This window comes from Vicugna pacos, chromosome 12, assembly GCF_048564905.1.
Source record: "Vicugna pacos chromosome 12, VicPac4, whole genome shotgun sequence".
NCBI lineage: Eukaryota > Metazoa > Chordata > Mammalia > Artiodactyla > Camelidae > Vicugna > Vicugna pacos.
The window spans coordinates 14,713,235-14,740,286 of NC_132998.1; the positions used below are offsets into that span (position 1 = coordinate 14,713,235).

The 27,052-nt window shown below is 40.3% G+C and overlaps 1 protein-coding gene across 1 annotated transcript in view; it reads left to right on the plus strand.

Moving 5' to 3' along the window:
• The first annotated feature begins 1,814 nt into the window (after nt 1-1,814).
• Nucleotides 1,815-27,052, plus strand: part of SLC38A4 (solute carrier family 38 member 4) — a 64,939-nt gene continuing 39,701 nt past the window's right edge. The window contains exon 1 of the mRNA XM_072973918.1: nt 1,815-1,925. The gene's annotated coding sequence lies outside the window, so the exon portion shown is untranslated. The remainder of the gene's footprint in view (nt 1,926-27,052) is intronic.

The following is a 27,052-nucleotide window of genomic DNA, read 5'->3' on the forward strand; positions in this document are numbered from 1 at the left end:
TGCCGCCTGACGATTGGTGGCTGGGCTGGAAGGGAGGGTCCACAGGAAACGCGACACTGGGGATGCTGCCCCCTATCACATGATGGAAATTTCCACTTTGTAGAAAGGCGAAAAGAAAGAAGGGTCTCTCAATCCACCCTTTTCCCCTGGACCCCAATCGGGAGAGGGAAGAAAAAGGCGGGTGAGTGAAGCTGTTGATATTTTTCCATTAGACTTGAGAGACTTGTCATTGTGCAGACTTGTGGCTGGATCCCAGCTGGGATGAGTGTGGGTGTGCGCATGGGGACACGCACACGTGTGCAGCCCGGTCTCTCAGCCATCTGGGACTTAGGTCACGCGTTGTGACTCCTCATATCTTGTTGATTGTCCCAAATCCGTTATCATTTGCCAAAGGATCCCACTTTGGGTGGGTTATTACAGGCTACAGGATTGACTAGAAATGAAGTAAACCAGGGCACACGGAGGGAAAGGGCACCGGCTGGGAGCGTTCCTGTGAGTCCCTTTGCCAGGACAGGTGGCTGTGCCAAGGCTGCCTATTCCTGGGGAGCGGGCAGGGGGTGGCTGCCGCGTGGGGCGCCCCCGCCCCCGCCCCCGGGCCCGGGATTCCCTGGGCGCTTGAATTTCGAGATGCGTGTACTGAGTCAGCCTCGCACCGCTGTGGCCGCGCCGCCTGCCTGGCGGAGGAGGCCTGAGCCCGCTGTGGGGGCTGGCTCTGCGGCCGCTCCGGATCGTGCTGGCAAGGTGTCACCCGAATCTCCGGACCCGTGCCCGCGTCCCCAGGGCGGGAACACTGGCCGCAAGACCCAAAATAGACTCATCGTCTCTGACAGCCGGACCGCCAGGAGGCCAGCACGATTCCCTCGGGTGGGGGGGCTCCGGCCCGGGAGGAAGAACGCGTGAGCAGAGCTGGGTCCGGGGGCCTGGGCTGTGGGCGGGGAGCGGGTTCCAAGACCGAGCCCGCGGTTCCGAGGGCGGCGTCCCGCGCCGTCGGACTGAGACGCCTGGGGAGCGTTGGAAAGACGGCACCCGCGGGCTTTGGGGAGAGAAGAGGAGAGCCGAGGACTGGAGAGAGGACGTCGGGGAAGCGAGAAAAGTCCAGGGAGGAGGCGAGAATGAGAAAGATAAGGGTCCAGATCCCGAGAGTGGTAGGAGTAGGAGGGAAAATTGGGAAATGAGGAGAGGATGAAAGCAAGGAAGAGAGGGTGGGAAAAGGAGCGGGGACGCAGGGACCACCCTCACCCCCACCTTCCCGCTCCGAGAGATGAGCTGGGAGCAACTCCGGGTCTGAGAGAGGAGAGAGGCGTGCGCGGGGAGCAGCCTTGGCGCTGCGGGGGCCCACAGAGAGGGGCTCTTAGCACAGGGGGGCGGGCGCCCTGTGGGGGGCGCGGACTGCGGGTGGGGGCGCGGGGCGGGGAACGCGCGCGCCCCCCAGCTCCCCTTAGTGATCCAGCAAGTACAGGTGGATAGGTGCCCCTTGTACGTGCATCAGGACCAGCCCAGGAGATGCGCACCGGGCTGCTGACTGGGCTAGAGGAAGGGGATGAAGTAAACCGGGGGACCCAAGCCCGGGAGACTGGGTCGCTGGTGTGCCGGGGCGTGTGAGAGGTAATGAGGGCAGGAGCTGGGGGTCCCGAGATAACTTGGGGAGGATCTGGAGATCCCGGCCGGCCCCTGTCCTCCGCAGTGCCTTTGAATACCTGGCCCTGGTTTCACCGGAGGAGGACAGGTTGGCTCTTTATGCGTATCTCTCAGTGCAAAGGATGTCTCTCCACCTGTCTCAGGGGAATGTTAGATCCTGAGAAAAGAGGTGAAGGGGAAGCTGTTGCCCTGGAGGTGTAAACAGACCTGGGCCGGGCATTTCCCTCCGGACTTCCTGGCCGGTGCCGCATCCCCCAAGGCAGCTGGACCTGCTTTCTTTGTTATCGGTGGATACTGGTGCTCCTTCTCACCCTTAAGGAAGGGAGGGAGTGGCCAAGCTTTCACCGTGACTGGCCTGTTCCCCAGTTTCCTGATTTCTTATATTCATCTTTATCTGCTCCCCAGACAGCACAGACATAATCATCATTATGACTAAATTGTCTTATGTTGGAAAGAGAGCACGGCACACCCAGACCACAATTTCCAGGGCCTGGTAGCTGGGATTTGCTTCAACTTTGGTTATGACCTTTTTGTAGATCTTAACTTTTGGGAGGAAGGGGTGTAAATTAGCTCATGGATTTTTTTTTTCTGTCCCCATTGCAAACAAGTCTCCAAGGAGTGTGTGAGATTGGTGGACTCTCTCATGTGGAACACAAGAAGAGTGTGTCTGTGTGTGTGTGTGTGTGTGCATGATAGAGCCTCTCAAATTCTAACAGATGAATCTACAGAAAATCTGTGCTCTTGGTAGAACTTTGTAAGGACCAAGACACTGAAGAGACTATCTGATCTTCCCAAATGACTGCATACCATGTGTGTTCAGAGACAGAAAGCTTCTCTTGGGTTAATTGTATCCCCAAACCCTCAGGAAGCAGGAAGGTTGGTATAAAGGGATAAATGACTTCCAAGGCTGGCAGATAAGAGGACAGCTCTTCTGCCAGAGCACACAGGGCTGGGCACTGGGAGGAGGTTAGTCTCCACTAGGTTAATGATCGTAATGGCTCTCACACACACACAAATTACTATATTCCGTATAGGTTACTGAGTGCTTCTTTTATGTTAACATTTGACCCTCGTAACAACCTTACCAGATCTATTCTACTGTTATAACCCTTTTACAGATTAGGAAATGGAGATACACAGCGTGGGGGATATAGAACATCTTTGGCAGTTCTATTTTGTCACTTACTCATTCTAAAATGCAAAGAACAATTTTCTTTCACTTTGCACTTTATCACGGGCAGAACCAGACAGGTGACATCTAGGGACCCAAACCTGACTTCTTAGTCTGTTAGAGACTAATCCTGTCCTGAGAAAGCCATAAACATGATCATGCTGCTAAAGAGTGAATCTTTGCCAGCCCCAGAATTAGATTTTCTACAAGTGACTATTGAGAAATGCACACTATAACTATGGTTACCTCTGACTTTCTCAAACCTGGTGAGCAAGCATAATAAATATAGTATCTTGTGGACTTCTATGTTAAATGTTTTTCTTCCTTTTTTCCTTCTTTTATATCATTGTCTTTGTTGATTTGTTTTTTTTTCTTTTTACTTATCTATTTGTTTTTTCCTTATCCTTTGCACCCACTTAAGAATATTTTCTAATTGTTTAAAAAACTTACACCCCTTTTTTATTTTTTATATTTCTATAAAAATCAAAGGTTTAATGGGGTTTTATGACGTTTTACATGTTTGAAGATATATTATAATAATATTACAAGTTCTTAAAATGTGCTTGCATGTTACCATGTGAAATCACCTTATATTTTACTACTGCTCTGACGGCTTCTTGCAGTAAGTGAGCGCCTGGAGCAGGGGAGAGACAGAAGAAAGAAAAGGAGGGCTCTTTCAAGCCAGGCTTTGAGCTAAACCCCTTCCACGCATGAATCACATTTACTCTTCACACAGTACTCCGTGCTGTAGAGGCTCGTTACCTCCATTTTACAGAAGAGGAAATTGAAGCCCAGAGAAATTAGGGAAAGAGCCAAAGGTCACACAACTAGTAAGTGACAAGGCTGGCATCAGAACTATGTCCCTCCTACACCAAAGATCCTGCTTCCGATAAACAGCAAGCAGTGAGATACAAATTACTAGGAGAACAAAAACTTAAAGCAAGAAGAGGCTTAGAGAGGTGACACCAGAGTAGGATGTGAGGGGAAGGGGAATGGAAAAACCAAATGACCTTCATGTGCCTGCTAATCTGCTCCTGATCTTCCTCCTACTCTGTTTGTAAAGGCCTAATTCCATTCATTCATTCCACCAAGCATCACTGGGTATCATTGTCTCCCGGGAACTATATTAGGGAGTTTTTTTTATCCTTGTCTCCCTAACACCTTCCATGGTCCTGGATAGATACTAGGTGCTCAAGAAATGTTTGTTGAATAAGTGAATCAGTCTAGTGGGGGAAAGAATAAATAAGCAAACGGTTGCACTAACAGCATGTGAAGGGCCAGGGTTAAAAAAAAAAAAAAGAATCAGATTTGAGCACTCTGCCACCGAACCTGGCTTAGGACAGAGGTCAGAGAAGATTTCTAGACCAGATAATGTCTGAGCTGGGTTTTGAAGCGGAAATAAACATTAGCCGGGCAAAGAAGTGAAGAAAATGGAGGAGGATTCTCAACAGAAGGACCCTACTAAACATTGAAAGGAGAAGGTAGGAGCCCTTTGGAAATTTAAGAGTTTCCTGGGAGGAGGCAAGGAGGGGACATGGCGGGGAGGTGTGGTCTGAAAGTCCTTCCGTGGTCTCTCTGCAAGTGTCCCATACCTCTGCCCCTCCCTTGAATTTCGAAAGTGAACTGTGCTAACAAGGAACAAAATGACTGAATACAGGAGTCAGCAATACCTTTTATTACTTTATTATGGCCCTATAATAGAGAACTATAGGTTTTTTTTTTAGACTATAGTGTTAGTGTTTTAAAATGAGCTCAAATGGAAAGACTAGACTTCATTGTCTCCTGTATGGGAAAAATAAATCATTTTTCTTGGTTCTTAAAGAGATATTCTATTTTAGCATAGATACAATCTACACAACCAAGAAAAAGACTTCCAAATGTTTCCCTTAGGAGGTAGCTAAGGGGGATTTCTCTCCTTATTTTAGTTTTTACTGGTCTAAATTTTTTTTTAATTTTAGTGTGTTATAGAGGAATCAGGAAGTAAAAATATTTTTAAGAAGTGAAGCGGTGGGAGGAGGGTATAGCTCAGTGGCAGAGCGCATGCCCAGCATGCACAGGGTTAGGGGTTCAACCCCCAGTGCCTCCATTAAAAATTAATAATAAATAAGTGGGGGAGGGTATAGGTCATTGGCAGCGGGCCTGTTTAGCATGCAGGAGGTCCTTTCTCCAATCCCCAATACCTCCACCAAGAAAGAAATAAAATAAATAAACCTAATTATCCCCCTTTCAAAAATAAAAAAATGAAATGAGATGACAGTAATGATATTTCACCCTCTTATCTCCAAGGTAGATGTTTATGCCAGTTAAGATTCTGGCTTTTGATAACAGACTTTGAAAACTTAACTGCCAATATCTCTTCTTTCTTTAGGGATTTTTTTTTCTTTTGGTAACAACTTTATTGAGATCTAATTCACATATCATACAATTCACCCACTTAAAGTATGCAGCCATCACCACAATCAGTTTGAGAACATTTTCATAACCTTAAAAAGAAGCCCAGCATCGCACCCGTTAGCTGCCACCCCAACAACCCTCAGCAATCTTTTATGCCAACGTTTCGTTCCAGGCTCCGAGGTCTGCGTGCCACTTCGCCATTTCCACACTTGGGAAATACTCTCAGTCATACTGTCATTAGAAAGGGGATTCAAAGCATAAATAAAATCTGTAAAGAATCCAAACCCTAATTTCAGTTCACAGATTAAAACCTCCACTTTTTAACATTATATCCTTGGGCAAGTTTCTGAATCTTTCTGGACTTCAGTCTCTTCATCTATAAAATCAGGATCATAATAAGCATCTACCTCCTGAGACAGTTCTGAGGATTCAATGAGTTACCACATGTAAAGTCCTTAGACTCGTGCCTAGTACATAGTAAGCGTTCAATATGTGATAGCTCATATTACTAATGTTACTGCTTCTGCTACCCAAAGCACCATGAAATGTTTGCAAATGTCTGTACTGAGTGTTCTTTGATAAATGTGTTTTCCTCCAACTGTCGTAACTAAAATGAAGGAAACAGAAGGAAGGAAATGAAAAAAGGGCTAAATAATACTCATGCGGGACAGTGCAGCTGAGAATAACGTCATTCCCTGGGTAGTAAGACTGAAATGGTCCCTTATTTCCTGTTTACCATTTGCCCCTGATACATCTAGTGTGTCTCCATCATTAAAACAAACATCATCTCTGTTTCCTTGCTTTCTCTCATTTGTGTGTCTTCTGATCACTGCTGTCGCCCTGGTGCCTCACATAGTAGGGCACAAACTGGCATAAACCACATTCATGCATGTTTGTTGAATGAAGGAAGGAAGGAGGAAAACCTGTCCCCTGCTCATCTTTTTTTTTAACAATATTTTTTCTTCAAGTTAACACTTTATCATTGCAATATTAAAAGCCTTTACAAAGTAAATCTGCATTGTTACTAGTCAATCTAAACATGTTAAAATTAAATTATGTCTTCAGTGTGCATTGTTACACCTGGTCAAGCAGGCAGGTTGGGAGTCAGGATGTGTGGATATAAATCCTGGTGCCATTGTGGAGTTGGGCTTCCTGAATACAGATCTCGACTCCATCCTTACAGTTTCTTCCAAGTTCAAATCTTGGCTCACTGGCTCGAGCAAGTCACTTAATCTGACTGCTTCATTCCCTTTATGAGTAAAGTGAGGGAAACAATTCCTACTTTGGAAGGCTTTTATGAGAATTAAAGGAGCTAATCTATGCAAAGCATTCAGAAGCATATCTGGCACTTGGTAAGCACTAGAGGTGTTTGTGAAACAGTTAAAAGAAACCCTGGGTTTCCAATTAGACATAATAACAAGCACCTACTTTATAGAATTAATTCGATGCTACTGCATGGCACATCCCCCTATTCCTACTGCTATTATTGCAAATCTTTATTTCTACTTTGTGCGCGGGAGGGGTTGGGTCCCTGACTCACCCTTTCCATTCTTGGTCCATTGGAAGGCTTATTGATTCTACCTTACTTTTCCTCCCTACCCTGTGTTTGTCCTGTCATTTTGCCTTGCGTCATTCGCGCCTTTTACACGGCCTGCTCCTCAGGACAAGGACTTTGCTCTTTGTTTTGGCATCATTTTATAACACTGAGTACACTCAGGGTACTATAAAAATGTTAAAGAAGAAAAAGAAAAAAAGATGTAAGTCACCAAGAGGCAACTTTGGCCGACAGCTGATCGGGCTGCTGCTGGGTTTGCCGGGTTGGTACTCGGTGCGGGCTGCTCAGTAGCATCTCCAGGTGGCTGGTGGCTGCTGGCTGGTGGCTGGTGGCTGGTGGCTGGTGGCTCGCGGGTGACGCGCGCGTCCTGCGCTGCGGGCGGCGGGGCGTGGGGAGCATGAGCTGGATCGCGGCGCGCAGGGAGGAGGACCGCGGGAGGCCGCCGCACCGCTCACAGGTTTGCCTGCTTTTGCTAGGACTTCGCCAGAAAATCCAGGCGAGTGAGTGAGACGAGCTTGGTGGGAGACGCAGCAAAGAACTGGAAAAGGAGCGGGAGAGGGAGGCGTTCGTTAAGGAGACCGGCTACGGGGACCTTTCTGTCTTAAGAGATGTTTCCTGCGTCCTGCGTGGGGCTCCATGCTGTGGTCTTATTTTCTGGAATTTTTCCAAATGGGAGAGAGGAATGTGGGACCGGGATGGAGAACGTCCGCGTAAACTGTATGACCAAACTGACCTTGATCGTTAGCCTGCTCTAGGAAAGGGGTTCGTCCTTCCAGCCTCTCTCTGTGAATGCCTGGAAAGCAGTCAGACGGTTCAGAGCTCTACGGAAAAGGGCGACTTTGTCTTAGTCTGGAAAACTCAGTTCATCACTATTTTGTTCCTTCTTGTCTTTGAAGCAATTCTTTAGTACAAACACATTTTTTAGAAAAAAGATCTGACACTTCTTTTGGCACAGGTTGTTATGCTAAATTTGTACTTGCTGTACAGAGGAGTCCAGGCTGTTGGTTGATTTCTATATATTTAAACTTTTTATTTTAAAGTAATTATAGGTTCTGGACATGAAGATGGTCATTATAAGGGAAGTGGGCCAAAAGAGAAAGAAAAAGGCCATATGATATCATTTATATGAGAAATCTAAAAATAATAATAATAATAATAATAATAATAATAATAATAATAATAATAATAATACAAATGAACTAATTATTATTTTGCTTTCCTGAGTTTGTGTAAGCACATTTGACTGTCCTTTATGACTGGAGTACTGCATTCTGTTGATTCTTATTTTGCAGTTGGCTTTATTCCTTTGATAACTATGTAAAAAAAAAAAGTAATTATAGGTTCATCGGAAGTTGCAAAGGTAACACAGAGAGGCTCCAAATACCTTTAACCCAGTTTCCTCCAATGGTTACATCAGACATAATTTTCTTACAGTAGCAAGACCAGGAAATTGACAATGGTGTGTAGAATTTCTGTGCCATTTTATGACGTGCACAGATTTGTGCAACCACCACCACAACCAAGATACAGAGCTTCCACATCTCAGAGATACAGAACTGCTCCTTTATAGTCACACCCACCCCCTTCTCTCTACTCTGACAACCATCCAGGTATCTTCCATCTCTGTATTTCTATCATTTGGAGAATGTTACATGGATGGAGTCAAGTGTATGGGATTTTTTTCATTCTGCATAATGCTCTTGAGATCCATTCAAGTCGTTGTATTCATAGTTGGGTTGTTTTTATTGCCAAGTAGTATTCCAGTTGCTTGATTGTATTTACTAGTATTTCTCTCTCTCTCTCTCTCTCTCAATTGATGTACTTATTTCGAACCTTAGTTGGATTAAAGAGTGAAGTGAAAAGTGTGACGATAAAATCCAAGTATTTTTCTCTTAAAAATGATGTTTTTACAATTGGGCAAAAGGATGGATAAATTGTATCTTTGTTTAAAACAGAGGCCACTAGAAGGTTGGAAAGGAGAAAGGAATAGGGCAGAGAAAAAGTATGTATTCAGTTAATAAGGTATAAAATTTAGCACCTTTTAAAATTTCCTCACCTGTATGATAATCTATTCTGTGATTTTACTTTAGTTGGGATAACTCAGGTTTCTTGAAACTAAGGAAAACGAAACCCCTGTAGTTAGGAATTCCCTGCCCGTCTATGCTCAGTCACATAGCTGATAACTCAGGGACAGATGCATGGCTGGCAACGTGAGCAAGTGGCTCTTCTGTTTGACAAGGGTCACCCAGAGTCAAAACAGCATCTTCAGCCCCGGAGCAACTACCAAGGGTCCGGAGATAGCCAGTGTTACCCTACTCTGGCTTTTGCCCCACCTGCCAGTGGGAGGAGCATCTCCTAGAGGTCACATAAGTCAGATTTTAAAAGAGGACGTTATCCTTCACCTGAACACCCACAAGCATAAGGAACCTGGACCCTGGCGGCTGTAACCAGCCAAGGGAATTGTATCATTTCTGAATAGCACCTAGAAGAGGTAGACTTGACCCCTCCATCAGCCAGCATCTATTGGAGAGCTCCCCCAACCATCACTGCCACATCCCCCAAGCAGAGGAGAAAACCCAAAATCCACTACTACCTGCAAGTGTAAATATCCCTTTAAGTTTGTAGAATTTCACATTTGGAGTTGTCGGAGACATAGCAATTCAAAAAATAACACAAACTATCAACCTGGAACCCTGATTGGACCCAAGTGTAACTGAAGGCACTGCTCTCAGTCTCCATTTGAATGATTTCTGTTACCAGAAACATATTCCTTATCCCAAACCCTCCCTGAGGATGGAGGGTAGGTCCGGGATGCTGGTTCCAAAGCCTAAACACAGAAAGGACCGTCATAGCTAAAATAACTGACAATTCCTTTTATAGGCAAATCTGCTTTGCTGAATCTTTCAAAATGGGATAGAATCACTTGTGCTGTCTCTATTATTTATTCTATTTTGTGAAACGTTAGATACTTTGTGTCCATTTGCAGACTGTTCTACGTCCTATCTCCTGTGTTTGGACCACAAGGTCCCACAGCCTGTGGTGGGGCAGAAAACTCAGCCCCGTAATCGTGAGGGAGCCAATGCTTTGCTGTAAATGAGAAGACTGAACAAAAGGCCCAGCAAATTTTGTTTACCTCTCTTATATTATACTGTTTACTTATATGACTAATGATGACTAATGATGACAGCGTGGGGGACAGTGATGTTAAATGTAAACACATACATAGACCGTGGTTCCCAACAGTGCAGGAGTTGTTTTTTAAGAGGTGACGGGAAAGTTGGTTTGTTTTTTGAACTTTTTCTTTAAAGAGAAAAAATAGAGCTTTTCTGAAGGAAAAATAAGATAGAAATATCTCCTGTACTATCTCAATGTCGACAAAAATCAACCATTGGCTGTACAATTCCTTTTAAACAATTTTGTAATGCTACGGCAGTATCCATGCTTTGAAGAATGAAATCAAATACAATGCTTTACTGTGTTTTTTTTTTATACCAGAATTCCATAAAGTCCAAACTCTTTAACCTGGCGGTCAAGGCCACCCTCAGTTAGGCTCTACATACACATTCCATGTGAGCTAAAGTGGACCCAAGCTGTTTTGGTATTTCTGGGCCTAAACTTCTGATGCCATTTCTTCTGCCTGGAACCACCCCCTTCTCTCTCGGAAGCCACACCATTTTTTCCTCCATGACGCCTGCTCTGTTTGCCCCAGCTCCCATGCTGAGCGCTCTGGTTCAGTTCCATGCCTTGAAGACAGGGATCTTGTTAGGAACAGTGTCCAGCGCAGAGTGGGTACCCAGCGGTGATGGAACCAGGTTCTGCAGTCAGACGTGGGGGGTGTGAGCCCTGCTCAGCCAATCATTCACCAGCTTTGGTCTTTGGATAAGTTACTCAGTCGTTTTGAGCATCAGTTGCCTGCCTTGTAAAATGGGGAGGTAATAAGACTTACCTGGAAGGTGAAGGCATTACTGATTTGATACAGGAGAAGTGTTTGGCACAGTGCCAGGCCGTCATGAATATGATAATTACTAATGAGAGCTAAAAAAAAAAAATTCAGACTTTACAGAGTTAACATAATTTTGATCTGAGTGGAGGAGAAAGACCACAGAACTTGGTTGTTTAGGCTTCTCTGTGTCTTTCCACCCTAACTGCTATCAGAAGAAAGAACAGAGTCCCTTTATGCCTGTCAATCAGGAAGCGAGAATCTCCAGCTGCCCACCCACTGAGACTGGACACAAACAGATTGAGACAGAGCGATTCTTCCCTTCTTAGATCTAAGAGAAACGTGTGTGGCTTGGCACCAATTTTATTTTTGGTAAGAGATAATCAAGTGATGGGTGAATTTCTATAAAGATGGGAACAAATGCTAGAATTATCTTCAAAGAGTAATTAAAATAGCCTCATGATGAGTCATCTGTCCTTGAAGCTACTTACAAATATAACCTGTAGCCTTAGAAAAGTGATCATTTCCATGAGTTAATTTGTTGTTTGAGCTGCATAATACCACATTATTAGGTGTTCTAATGTTTCCCTACAAAGTGGTTGATATTTCACTGAAGCAAGGCTTCAGTCAAATCAAGGACTTAACCATTAGCACTTCTTTTGGGTTACCCTGATGTCTAAACAAACCCCTTTTGTGCTTTGAATTACAGGTCTAAAAAGGACATGTTTAGATCACAGCATGTAGTTACAAACAGAGGGGCAATACTTTACATAAATAGCACGGTAGATTGGGTTTGGGTTGAGGAGTGTAGTCCCATCAGAGTCTGATTTTTCCCTGTTCCTGGGGCCACACCTTAAATACTTACTCTTTGTTAAGTGATTGGACCTCTACGTGTGCAAGTGTTTCAAGGTGACAACCCCCTCTGAAGGTGTCCTCAGAAATTAAATGAGGTGCACACTGATATGTATAAATTTCATAGGCTCAGAGGCGGAATATTTGCTTAAAAGTCTCCTTCGTCTAACTAAGGATATAGAAAAACTCTGTTAAATGATTGGGGAATTCAGTGTTCCGGTTAAGAGGAAACCACACCCGTCATGGATTGTCAATTTGCAAAGAATTAGAATACAGCAAGATCTATTTTAATACCAAAATTTTATCAAACATAATTTAATCTTTCAATGTTTCAGAGTGCCTTCAGCTCATCATTGTGAACTTCGTCTGTAATGGCAAAACTCAAAAGTGCCCATTAATGAAAATTTCTGATTGGTTGAAGAAATTTATAGTATCTTCCTCTGCCTTCAGACTTTGGGAAGAAATATCAAGGAAAATGTATGTAGTAGTTCTGAACTAGGAGACTTTTTTAATATAGAGAATTTCTAACATATTCCAAAGTAGAAAATGGTATTAGGTAACCCCATCTTCCTCCAAGTTCAACAATGACTAATGCTTGTCTGCTGCATCTCATCTATACCCAAGCCTTTCCTCCCTGGTGCCCCTACCATAACCATTACTAGATTGTTTCTAAGTGAATCCCAGTTATCATACCATTTGATCCATACATGATTCAGGATTTATCTCAAAAAGCTAAGAAGTCTTCAAAAATAGCTGAGATATCATCACACCTTAAGTAAACCAACATTACCTTACTAGTATCCAATATCCAGGCAGTGTTCAAATATCTGATTCTCTCTCTCTCTCTTTTTTTTTTTTTTGTTTTACTCTTAGTTTTTTGAATCAGAATCGAGAGTTCACACACTCATTGGTTATTATGTCTCTTAAATCTGTTTTATCCCATGGGTTCAACCTCCATTTATCTCCCCCCTTCACCACCCTGTTGCAATTTATCTGATGATGAAACCCAGTCATTTGTCTTATAGAATTTCCAATATTCTGAATTTTGTTGATATAACTTTAAAATGTCATCCTCAAACTCTGATTTTCTGCCTTCTTCAATCTAGCCCTCATAAAATTGCTCCAGTTTTAAAGGAAAATTGCACCTTGTCATTTCTTTGCCTGTTTCCTTGGGGAATCCTCCAGCCCGTATTTTGCCCAGTTTTGCACAAATTATCCTTTCTCTCAGTACCCATGATTTACCTGCCATTTCTTCCTGATGGAATCTGGCTGACCTGGAGTGCTCTTTCAGTTTGTTTTCAAAATGTGTGCTGGTCTACTAACCCATGTGCTTACTCAACTTTCTCTAAGATTGCAAGACATCACCAGTAAACAGTAGGGGTTGCGTTGAGTTTTTAAAATGTGCCACATAACTACTTTTTAATTTTTTTCCTTTTCTCCTTTTTAAAAGAAAATTTATTTTTTTTATTGAAGTGTAGTTGATTTACAATGTTACTTTCAAGTGTACAGCAAAGCAATTCAGTTATCCATATACTGGATTTGGACATGGTCGATCATTGCTGAAGCTAGAGAATGCACATGCGAGGTTTCACTAGGTTATTCCACCTACATTTGTATAAATTGGAAATTTTCCCCAATAAGAAATAAGAATGAAAGCTACTATATAAGTGAAGCTAAGTAATGAAAGATTTCATTTGGGGAACCTTATTGTAATCCTTTTCCAAGGACAATCAAAAATCACATCTAAGGAACACTACACTTGCTTTTCTCATTTTGCAAGTCTGGTTTGCCTAAAAACAAAGTCAGTTTTAAGGTAAAAAATTTCAGCATTAAATAATATTTAAATAAAATGGGGGAATGGGTTGGAGTGACTGAAAATATGATTTCTGCAGAGGTGCTTCGTAGGTTTTGTGAGTTGTCTAAGCTGCCTTTCTTAAGACCCTGGGTGACAGAGCCCACTGGCATGCCCCTGTAGTCTGCCCGTAGCTGATGAGAGACACCCTGAAGAGGAGTGACCCAAACCATTTGATTATCTTGTAAGAAAAGGTGCTGGGGTGGATTATGAAGGTCACACTTACAAGCGTTCCCTGCTCCTGTGCCAGATGAATATGCAGGTCTTCTTTTCCCAGGTGAAAAATCAAAAACCCAAACTTTCCAAACACCTGTCAGCTTTTAACTTCAGTGTGATTTCTCTTCATTCTGTTTAACTATTGAAAAGAGAATAGAATTAACCCCTTGGGGTTACATTAGCCATTTATACTGGACAATACTTTTTAAGGGGCATTCAGCCTCTATTAATAATAAATTTGTGTTACTTCATTAGCACTCTTTTAATCAAGTTATTTATTTTTTTAAAAATGTTTTTAATTGAAGTGTAGTTGATTTAGAATGTCAGTTTCAAGTGTAGAGCAAAGCAATTCAGTTATACATCTACATATTATATATTTTTTTCTTTTCAGATTCTTTTCCATTGTATCTTATTACAAGAAATTGAATATAGTTTTCTGTGTTCTACAGTAGGTCCTTGTTGATCTATATTATATATAGTGGTGTGTATCTGTTAATCCCAAACTCCCCGTTTAAATTAAACACATTAAATTGAAATTAGGAGTAAGTAATTTATATAATAGTAGTTAATTTTAACAGTAATCTGCTATGCAACAGCAACAGTTAAGATTCTAGAAATGTTTTAGTGAGCAAAAGGTGAGAAGTTGAAATTTGATTGTATTTATTCACCATCAATTTAAAATATGTAATGATATCATTGGTGATATTTTTACATTTATGAGTATAAAAATATTTTACAGATTCACTCAGGCTTGGCCCCAAGCCCATAAGCCATATCTTCTCTGTGAGTTATTTAGTTACCCAACCTGGAATTCTCCTGTCATGGACTTTTCAGGAATTTGATCCTCTCAACTGCTGAGAGGTTATTCTACACACAGGTCCCCCAGTCCCTCTGGGGCGTTACTTCCTACAGAGCCACTTTTTAAAAGTTTCGATCGGAGTTGAAATAAAGGGCCAACTGGTGCCCTTTTGTAATTCTTTTCAATAAAACTAATATTTTAGACGTATATAGTCCTGAGGTTCTAGACTTGTAAATATTTTGTTTTGCAAAAAAATTAGAAAAGGAATTCAATAGCCCATGTGAAAACTTTTTTTTTTTTTTACTCCCTTAGTCTCTATCAAACTTAAGTGAGAAAAAATAAATGAGGGCAGCCCACTTTTGTACAGGGACAGTAATGGAAATAGTCGTGTGTATTGGGCTTCAAATTGCATGAGACTTAAGTCACCAAATACACCAAATATTGAGGCCAAAAGCAGGCCCAGTCACCTCCCCGCCTGATAGTAAAGCACAAATCATTTTCTCACCATAAAAATAGAAGAAATGTTTTATACTTGTTTAGAAAGATATAAAGTGTTTTTTCTCAGGTTCTTCAAGGTTCATTGTTAACAAATAAACTTCAAACATATATGTAAAATATCATTCAAAATAAAAATAAGGCGTTATATTTACAAATCATCACTTCTATACAATGATAGTCATTAACCCAAATTCTTTGCCAGAGTCACTGTTATACATCCAAATACCCTACACTCTTAATTCCTTTTGTAAATAATAATAATAATAATAATAATAATAATAATAATAATAATAATAATAGCAGTAATCAATACTTAGAAACATTCTAAGGATTTGGAAATATTTTTATGGTCTCCTATGAAAATGTTCTTACTATACACATTTCCATTTTGCAGAATATCTAGTCTGTACCTGTACAACTAATGTATTTGTGCATGTTTCTTTAAGAAAAAGATCTCCTTATCTTAGAAACACATATATGCGTTGTGTTGCAATGGTTGCTATGGTAAGTGTGTATATTTTAATAAATACCAGACCAGAGTAAACAGACATTGCAGCAGATGGGGGTAGGGCTGGAGGCACCAAGGTCATGTCAGCATTTCTGTTATAAATACACATGTGTTCAGGGCTTCCTACATGTGAAATGTTAACTCTGCAACAAGTTAACGCACGGCAATGGATGCTAATGCTTAAGAGGCTGAATATCTGAACGAGCCCATGAAAGGAAGCTATGTCTCTCAGGGATCTGTGAATAGTGCAAATAATGAAAGTTTGGGGACCATTCCTGGAAAGTTTGCCAGTAGACCTAGGAATTACATTTGCCATCTGGAATTCAGGCAAGAGTATAACATGAAATGTTTAAATTGGGGTTTAGTTAATATATGGTAACTTTTTCTGAATCAAAAATAATCTACTGTTGAAGAGGTTTCTCATAAAAATGTTAAATTCCTAGGCTATTTTATGAGGTTCACCAATTTAAAAATATAGAACCAACAAGAACAATTAATATTTTATGAGTTCTTACTTTTTCTCAAGCCCTGTTCTAAGCTCTGTACATGTATTTTATCCCATTAGCAGAAAAGTAAATAAAAAGTATGCGTACCTTCTTTAATAAGTCACCGTGTTCTGTGCAAAAATAAGGAAGGAAAGAAGGAAGGTGGGAAGAAAGGAAGGGAAAAGTATTAGAACGAAATATAAAGAGATATTAATTATCAGTCTACTCAAGATACAAAGCAAAGTCTGTCACCGTAAGATTCATAGAGCCATGCTTAAAGAGTAAGACAGGTACTCTCTAACTTAGAATCCTTAAAAAGTAATTCTTTCCCCAAATCTACTCATTACAGGCACACTATCTCACGTACATCTCTGTCAATTAGTCTCAAATAATTTCAGCGACCACAACATACAATAACTAAGTGTGATTAGATGAGATAATACAAGCTTTGAAAGAAAATTATTCCTTTCAACATTTTTGGTGGAAACTCATGTGCTGAGAACACGTGACCGCACCTGTTTCTACACACTGAATATGGGTCTGTGTAGACACCCAAACACGCCTCGTGGGTAGAGCTACACTTGGTGATAATGCGTGTACAAACTGAGCGCTTTTCTTTGCTGAAATCCTAGGGAAAAAAGAACAAACAGAGCCTCACTTTTCCACTACAGCTGGAGTGATTTAGCTGATTGAAGTCATACAAAGGCAATTACTCTGTTGAGAAGACATCTAAAAATGTGTTTTATGTTTTGGCCACATATTTCTAAATCCTTCTATTAGTTCATTAAAAAAAAAACAACTCTACTGGACATTAAAGAAATATGTAAACAATATTGTGACTAAAATGTGACCAGAAAACACTGAGTAAAATCCTAGGGGATTTTTCAACAACTCATTGCAGCCTCATTTCCTTGATTTTATATTATAGTTCTTGTTCTTGTTGATTCTTTTCCTAATTGGGCATGGGAGAGTTAAAAACCTTGTTTCCTTAATGACTGCCCCCAAAGAACCAGTACTGGGGATTGAACCCAGGACCTTGTGTGTGCTAAGCGTGCACTCTACCACTTGAGCTATTCCCTCCCCCATGGGGTCCTGTTTGATTAAGAACCAGCCTCAAAGAGAGCCAGTCATCCATCCATACTGCCAGCTTGTCTGACTCATAGTGATGAAAAGGTCTTACCTTTGTATCGACTGATTCTGATTAGACCAAAGCTTTGTGGCTGGACAATCTGAGAACTAGTACAAAAATGCCATCTCAAATCCCAGCATGGCGGTAAAGTGTAGATCATTTATTGTGGCATCTGGAAATGTCTTGGTACATATCGGGCTCTTCATGCTTTGTCAGTCTCACAGAAAACAAAATAATCCAAAGCAAAGTCAAACCAAACCCCCCAAAATCTATCAGCACATTTGCACGTTTAAACACTGGCTCTGAGGGCAGGTTCAGGGGTAAATACGGACTATGGTGCTGTTCAGTTTCACGAGTTGGTTAATGTTAAACAAACACATATTGCAAACCGTATCTTATTACGAGGTTGTTTTCTGAGATTCCAGGGGTCAGGGTCAAAACCTGCTGTTTTCTAGCTTTTCAGCAGTGCTGATCAATAGCTTAACAAATGAAATAATCGTCTAATAAATAATGACAATACTCTGCCTAAGCAAAAGGTGTTGAAACTAATTTAACTCTAGGATCAATTTTTGCTAATGCCACATTGCCCTTATCACCAAACAGCAATAAAAATGCTTCCATAATGCTTCAATATCCATTATCTCATTTGATCCTTACAGTAATAATGGTTTTTATTAGATCTGGTTTTAGCGAGCAAACTGATTTTCAGAATATTTACATGACTTGACTTTTCAACAAAGACTTACTAAGTAGGTACCTTATTAGGTTTTGAAGTTAGAGACGATTCTTTAAGTATATATAACAAATATTTATATAATGTTTACTCTGTGTCAGACACTCTTCTAAATGCTCTGTGAGTATAAACTTAGTTAATCCTCATAACAGCAGTGTGAGGCGGACGCTATTACTGTCTCCTTTTTACAGAGGGGGAAACTGAGGCGTGGCGATAGCAAACAACTTGCCGGAAGTCAGACGGTTATTAAGTGACAGGAATCAGATTTAAGTCTAGGCAGTCAAGCTCCAGAATCTACACCACATGCAGCTCTGCTGAATCAGACATACTGTCTGCCTCTGAGGAAGGGCTTCAAAGTCTAGGAGGGCAGACACATAGGCAAATACGTTAGTAAAATATGTGGGCACAATGGTAAGGCTTGTAGGAAGCAGAGACAGCACAGAGGAGGGAGGGATTAACTCTGCTTAGTCTCAAGTCTTTCAACTAGTAGGTGGCAGAATAGGGGCCCCATCCGAATCCTTGACTTTGGGCTCCAGAGTCAGAGAGCTCTCCGTGTCCTAATGTCATACTGTTCTTCAAAAACAGCCAGATGTTCAGAAGTAGAAGGAGAGCCTAAAGACAGGGAGACACGGATGAGCATCGTTCACGGCTCATAATCGCTGTTCAGTGTTTACTCCTAACACCATATTTGATAAAAGAATTTGGAATTACAGTGAGAAAATAACAATGCACTCAGGAATATAGCATATGAGTCAAAGGATAAAAACTAAGTTTCTTTAAATAGGGGGAAAAAGCACTATGGGTCCTAACAGATATAAATGTAAATGTAAATACAGGTGTACAGATCTCTCTCTCTCTGTTTTTTATATATATTTTTATGAAGTATAGTCAGTTTACAACGTTGTGTCAATTTCAGGTGTACAGCACAGTGCTTCAGTCATATAGGAACATACATATATTCATTTTCATATTCTTTTTCCCCATAAGTTACTACAAGATAATGAGTATAGTTCCCAGTGCTGTACAGTATAAACTTGTTTATCTAGATCTCTCTGTATATGTGACATATAATACATAACTTAATATATGTGTAGATACCCTCAGCCTTCTTGTGAGTATCAACTCAACTGGAAAGCTCTCCATTTCTCCAGGGCTTGTGGTCAGTCAGAAAAAAACAGAGGCAGATGTTCAGAAATAGAAGAAAAGCATAAAGACAGGGAGACGTGGATGAGCGTCGTTCCGGGCTCATAATGGGTGTTCAGTGTTTATTCCCTAATTGAATGATTGCTTGATCGACCAATAGAAAACAGGAAGAAGGAAGGAAAAAAAAGACTAAAAACAGTCCATTCCATTGTTCACCTTTTAACTTGGTAAAAATGTTGATGAGCAGAATTATTTAAATCTAATTATTTAGAATCGGAATTTTATGCCAACATATCAGAATTTCAGCCCACTGTGTCTCTATTGGACAAACACTTTGCTATTTCTTCGACAGTTGTATAAGGATAGCTACTACCTACTTATGTTTCTAAGTTTTGTAGTCCAAACAGCAGCAATAGATGCTCCATGGGAAGAAAGAAAGAACTGTTTTGCCACTTTGAACAACAGTCATGTTTATAAGTGTATTTTGGCACATAATAGGTCCTCATAAATGAACGAGTGCATTTCATTTGCTCCTTCCAATGGTCTTGTTGTCATCCCAGGAATGGTATATTTTTAATAAATGAGAAAATGAAGACCCGGAAAGTTTACCAAGTTGTTAATAGTTCCACATGGTACGTGATGGACTTAGAACTTGAACCCAAAGCTTCGGTATCCAATGCAATGCTAAATGTTAGCCTAACAAAGGAGGAAGACTTTGTTCAGCCATTCAGATCCTCTGGGTGTCAGAAGCCTGCTCACGCTCAAGTAGATTAGAACAGTTGACTAGAGACAGTTTCAAGACCAAAAAAGTGAGCTCCTCTCAGGCTTCCTCTGAAAAAACTAACAGTGAAAGTCTTAAGTTTCAAAGGAAATACCAGCCTTTTAAACTCAAAAAAGCACGAGCAAAATTATTTTCATCAATACGATTGTCTTATGCACATGGAAAAATCAGATCAGCTGTCATTAAAAAGCAAGTATCAGTCTTCCAATTGTTATTTATCATACTATACTAGATACATGGGGAGGGTATAGCTCAGTGGTAGAGTGTGTGCCTAGCATGCACAAGGTCCTGGGTTCTGTTCCCCGCACCTCCACTGAAAATAAAATAAATAAAAACCAAATTCCCTCCCTCCTCCTAAAAAACATACTATACTAGATACCACAATGAAAGAATTAGAGACTATAGATGCTTGCAAATTAGGACACTAATATTACTGAATCAATTACTCATATAATTTAGTTATCAACCTTTACTTAGATGTATTTTTAAATAATTAAGAAAAGTTTAAATAAGTTGAACCTTAGAGTCTAACTTTAAAAATAATCTTCAAATATCTAGGTAAAACTGAAAACAGAATCAAGATTTCTATAGTTAAAGATTCAATTTTTGCAAGTCTTGTAATTAGCTCCTTTTTCATATGTTTTACACTATTTGAAGCAAAATACCTTATGAACCTGAATTTTTCTGTTCTCGGTCAAAATATAATACAACAATTCTGTTGGTCCGAACACAAAGCAGAGGGCCCAGCCCACCTAAACACTCTCTCCAAGGCCACAATGCAGGCAAGAATTGCCTCATCCTACCCTGGTGGTCATTGCTGTTTGCAGTAACCTTAATTTTTACAAATCCTAACAAAGCACATTTTTTTCCCATATCTGAAATTGTGAGCTCTATGTGGCATTGTTGGGCTGGTCTTTTTTATGAACTCATTTGAACTGCACAGAATAAAGAAAGACATGGCACCCAGACCCTCTGTGATCCCATCAGTGACCTCTCCAGTCACATTTCTCAGCATTCCAGAAACACCAGGCAGCCAGGAGCCGCTTCTGGCCTCCTTGCCTTTGCTCATGCTGTCCGTCGGCCTGCAGTCTCTCCCCCTCCAATGCTCTTGGCTATTTCTTGTTATTTCAATCTGAGTCCATCTACCACCTTCTGCAGGAGGTCTCCTCTGTCCTTTCCAAGCTGAGTTGAGTACCACACTCTCTGATCCCTCAATTCCCATGGGCATGTCACCCACCTCATTATAGCATCATGACCTACTTAAGCAATGGATTCCCTTGTGAGACCAGGGCTTCTTGAGAGCAAAGACTGGGCCTTATGTTTTGTCTGTCTTGCCTTGACCCCTGCTATAAAGCCTGGCACATAGGTGTTCAATAATATTTACTGAATGAATCAATGAAGATGGCTGATTACTATGATCTAATAGAAACTGACTATCTCACAGCATTATAAAAAATCATTGAGGCTCCAAATATATTTAAAAGTCTCCATTTCTCTCAACAACATTTTGAGATCTATTAGAGTGCCTCTTGCTGATGGGGAGAAAACAATCCATCCTTCCAGAACAAACTGGACATGTATAATTTTATCTAGACTCTAAATAACTCATAAGTGCCCATTCAGAATCGAAGATTTTTTTTAAAGCGAGTTAATTGCTGCTAGTTAAGCACCTAAAATATTCTCACTAAAAATAAAGATTTACATAGTGGCTAGTGTCTGGGATTGATGAACAGTTGTTACAAAACTAAGAGAGGGAGCTCTTTGTTTTTGTTGATTTTGTTTTTAATAATGGTTTTTTTTCTCATGGTGAAAAGTTAGTTTTTTAAGGTTTAATTTTTTTTAAGGTATTTAAAAAAATTTTTAAAGGTCAGTTGGCAACCATACGTGAGAAAAAAATAAAGATTATCCACATCTTCACAATCTGGAAATAACTGCTATTTACATTTTGATATGTGTTTTTTCAGGCATTTTTCCCTTTGCAAATGTTTTTTATCCATTACATATATAATTAAAAATAAACACATATTACTGTTAGGCTTTGTCTCTTGCTTTTTAAAACTTGTCATAATTATAATTTTCCCATACCTTTATTATTCTTGGACTATTCTTTGAACACGTGATTGGTAATTTACTGCTTAATATTCTGGGAAGGCAGCTCTATAAAAGGACTAACAGCTCCTTGCATATAGCATGGGCATTCACTGTACCATCTCATAGCTAGCTCTGAGCCTCGGAAGGAACGACTGCATTTTAATACACAGCAGGATCTCAGTTAGGACAATTATTAGAATGTTTCTTGTTGCAACCCTTAGGTAAGTTCTAAAGAATTGTTTTGGATGCACAGATTGAATCAATACTTTTAATAAAGACTTTTATTCATTTGACATTTATACAGTGCCTACTATGAACTAGGTATAATAAGGTAAACAAACAAAAGAGATTGTTGACAGCTAATCTAAACTGGCCGTCTAGACATACTTGAATCCATCCCCAAACCTCCTAAATATACCATCTGCCCAAATGTCCCTCTACTGCTGCCTGCTGAATGAGGTCAAGACATTTACTTTTTCTGAGTCAGCTTTCCTATATTTAAAGAAAGATTGGTGCTCCCAACTTTATACGCAGCCTTCCAGGAAGTATAATTTCTAACTCACGCAACCCATAAAGTACAAACATTTCAGTGAATCTTGCCATGCTGAGCACTGCTAACCCTGGTAGCAAAGGACAGTACATCTGTCAGCAAGCATGCTGTGAAGGGCTCTGACTGTGCGGTGGCCGGGCCCTGGGGTTGCTCACAGCCCAGCGCAGAGCGCGCTCCCCAGGCAGTAACCTTCCCTCTCACTTACTGAAGAGCCCCGACCCGACTCGGGAAATCCTCTGCATTCCCTGTAAAGTCCATGAGGAAATGTCAGCATCACTATGCTATGTCTTGCTCTACTCAAATTCCTTTGAAGAACACTGTATGGTGGACACGCATTCCTTATTTCAACATTCTGGGTAGGCCAGCCTGAACATATCTTTTGTTATCAGGACACTGATTCGTTTACAGCAAAGATTTGTGTCATCACATTTTCGGAGAGTCCCCTCCCCTTAGAACTCCTGCTGAGTGCTCCTCTGCCTCCTCGGTCCTCTGTCTCCTCCCAGTCTAACCAGGCACCCTGTTGGGTCCCAGCTCGGGAAACTGTTGGTTGTCCAAATGCGAGCAAGATGACACCAGGTTGACAAAGTCCAATCGCTGATAAAATTACAAAATCCAAGTGCACTGAAATCGTTCCGGTAGGGAATTTGCTTCTAAAGGAAAGGCATGGGTGGGTATATGAAAGAGCAGTGAAAACTAATCAGCTATGGCCCAAATAGAATGTAATTTTTTTAAACCATCAGTTGCTATTAATTTGAAAGGCAGTCAACTCAACTTAGCACCAAATTAATACTGTATTCTGTATGAAAAACTTAAATTAACAAAGTGACTTAATTGTTTAGGAAATGTTGAAATTTAATCATTATAATCATACGTCTCTTAGCAGTGCTGTTTTCTGAAGCAGGCATTTTAAAGGATATGAATCATTCTTCAAAGCAAGTCTTTAAGAGCTTTAACTGAACACTGAGAATGTCAGTCCATTACTTAAATTATAATCACCCATCAGCCCCATGGACCTTGTCATCCTTTTTCTACCAGGGTATCTCCTAGGCAGAAGCCTGGAATGAATGTGTGATACCCTTTTCTCTGCCTCCTTTCAATGTGGGATCAGGAAATGAAATGGACCAGGAAGATGTGAGTTTCTTGAAGCTGGAACACAGAGAACAAAACATCGTGAACAACATGAGCTGTCTTCTGACTAGGTGTTTTGTTTTTTGGTTTTTCTGTCAGCTGAGGCTAAAAGGAATTTTCTATTTAGGTCTGTGGCCAAGTCAGTTGAGTTTGTCAACCTGCACCAAACTTGTTTGCTAAGTTTGCAACACAGTGACTATTCAAACATTTCCAAAATGCTCCATTGTATAACTGTAGAGGTGGTTTAGGCTGGGCTCAAGAGAGGGAGGAGGCCATCAACCAAGCAATTTCCTCAGCACGCGTGGCTCATTGCCCTTCTCTTGGTCAGGATGGTGTTTTAGAACAGAAAAGCAGGGCCACCCTCAGCATCCTGGGCTGGGCAGCCTTTTGGGGCCTCTTAATTGGGAGGGTCCCAAATTTAGACTTTTGAAAGTTCTCATCAAATAAGCCTATTCATCAAGTCACTTGTATGATATGTGCGTGAAGGTGTTATTTTGTGAAACAGGAACATTGAAAACGCATTACAATTTAGTCACCCTGTTTTGGATTTTTTTTTTTAATTTCAAAATTATATTTGGAGCCTCGAGAAATGGAACTGGCCTGTGGACATCGGAGAGGCTCTGCCAAAGGGGAAGTAGAAAATTATTTATTTTTCTGTGTTTATAATGAATTTGGTCTGTGGCTTTTGGGGGCAATACTCATATTTTTCTTTTTTTAGTCTTTATTTCTTTTTTGGTAAGTTGAGGTTAATGATTTTGTAACCGTGAAGAGAGAGACTACAGCACACCGACGCTTTTCTCACCCTGCAGGTCATGCAAAGAACATAAGCACTCAGCTCTCCTTCAGGGCAAGATGAATTCTGCTCATTGAATGATTTAGGAAGATTTCTGCAACATTTCTGTATGGATTTTCTTCTTCTTCTTCTTTTTTTTTTTTTAACCCCCCCCCATATGTTCATACTAAGAGAGATAACATGAAGAATTTGGACACCCAAAGTATGACATCAAAAAAGATCACAAATTCTCCTCATTGCTATTAAACCCGAAACACAAAAGCTGGAGAGTAAACCCTACATTGAAAAGAAGTAATCAAAATCTTGTTTCTCACTGCAGTTGTGCTAGTGTCCTTCCGTTTCTAGGAATGACTTGTTCAGATAGACATTTACCTACAATACTAAAAAAAAAACAGTTGGGTTAATGTATGTGTTGTCCGTATTTGGAAGTGCTAATATTGGCTGTAGGATGAGGACAGACTTGTAATCTTGGAAACTGATCTATTTCATTAGATTTTGAGTTTATGAATCTAGAGACTGAACATGGTAAGAGGTAACTTCTGGGAGAATAAGGTATCAAGAAAAGTGTTGTGCAGAAGAGTTAAAAAGAAACAGAAGTGAGGAAAAAGGTGACCCAAAGGGAAATTGAAATAGGAACAAAAAAAAAAAATCAAGTGAATAGAGACACAAAAGCCATACAAAATTATTAAAAATTAGGTTATTTTGTTTGTTTTTTAGTCAAAACTGTTTCTATCTTCTTCCAACTTGGCTCTAACCAAATTGTATTTCTAAGTATTATTTCATCCCATGACTAAAATTAGAAATTTGGGTACAATCATGATGAGAACAAGAGGTTATCTTTCCCTGGGTCATTGCAAAATGGCATGATGGTCTGGCTAAGGGATTTTTTTAATTGTTGACAAATTTTAACTTTATCCAGCTGGAACTTTCTCTTTGAGGACATCGATGAAGGTAGAAATTTGAAACAAGGAACAGTGCTTTTAAATATGGACAAGAAAAAAATCTCATTCAATGCATAGGCGTGATCTGAGTCAATTTATTTGGAGCCAGCAATTTTGTATATTTGATAAATAACATATTGGGATTTTATATCCTAGGACCTTCTCTGTACCGTTTGAAAATGATAGCCACAGACTGCTGGGAAGGGTGCTGAAATGGATGAGTTACCACCATCTAGTCTCTTTCTCTAAGTAAAGAAAAATGAAGATTTTATTACATTTATTCTTTCTCATAGAATAATCACATAAAATTCACAGCATGTGTTGTGAGATAGTGAAGGTGATGAATGGAAACGGTAGAACAAGAAAGAGGTAAACTACCACTGACCTCACTTGAAATCCTTTCCATCTGCTTTCTCTTCTGCCAGTGTCCCCAGACAGGCAAACATCAGCAAAGCCAAACCATCAGTCAGCTTCCTCAGCGTCCTCCTTGTCCCCAGCTCCCTCTCTACCCCATCACCCTCCCCAAATCTCTTCCCTGCTGATTTTATGATTTTCTTCAGAAGCTTTCAAGAGATCCTGATGACAGAAATCTGAGCTCCCCAGACTTAAGGCCTTTCACAGTCTGGACTGTTCCATCTTACCCTTCTATTTTGTTCCAGAAGTCTCCCCGTAGCCAGATTAGCTTTTACCATTGCCAGAATATGCTTTTAGCATGTCTGTATTTTTCACTCAGGATGCCGCTCTCTTTCCTCTGTACCTGTTGGGATCTCACCTGGATTTTCAGGCCCTCTTCAAGGTCCATAGGCTCCCTGAAGTCATCTTGGGTGGTCTTAGTCCCCGGGGATTTTTCGTCTTCTGGATTCCTGGGACATATGATGCAATGCTGCTAACATGACATTATAGTCTGGGAAGTCAGGTCTCCCTTGAAGTGAACATAGCTCACCCCCTGCAAACCACTCCCTCCCCCAACACAGACCAAGTCTCATATACTTGCTCTTGGTGGCACTTATATGAATCCCTTATGTGAAGGATCAAAGTGTCATCTCATTGTTCAGACTTGCTTCATTATTCACTACCCACATATTTTTTAAGTCTGTACATATTCTGGCTCATTATCTCGTTGTATGGTGATACTTGAACCATATCAGAGCCTAACAGAATATGTGGCATTTGCCATATGTTAAAAATGAAGAGCATAAACTCATTATCGAATCTATAGGAAATTACATCATGGTATGATATTAAGAAATATTTAAAACACTAAACTATATAAGTCTGTGTTTTCCTTATGAAAGGAAAGTTACTGTGAGCTTTGTCAAGATCAGACTCTATATTTCTTCATTAATTTTGACATGTCTAAACATGTCAAATATCAAGGGGAAAAAATCCTCAGTGATTTTAATTCCACCAACTTTTGTCAAATTAGTTTTTGTATGTTTGTATTTGATTTTTAAGTCACTGTTAGGAAAGATTCATGATAAGAATTTTGCAATTAGAGTAGGTTTAAAAGAATTATGAAAAGACCCTTCGTAGAAGTCTCATGTGTACTTTTTATTTTAATCCAACATGTGAACTTACTATAGTTATTTAGTGTACTTGAAGAAGATCAGAATTACATGGAAGCCAAACTTAAATTTAAGAGGGGTAAAACTCTAGGTATTTATACATTTAGGTATTTATACATTTATCTCTACCCTATTTTATATGAAGATATCATAGTATGAAATGTAATTCCTATTAAATGGAATTTGACTAGAATATAAGTATTTCATTTTCTAACAATTAGTGAAGGTTTTTGCTTGCTTAATCTTATTCTCATCTGGTAACTTTGCAAACAGAAGTAACATTAAGTTGG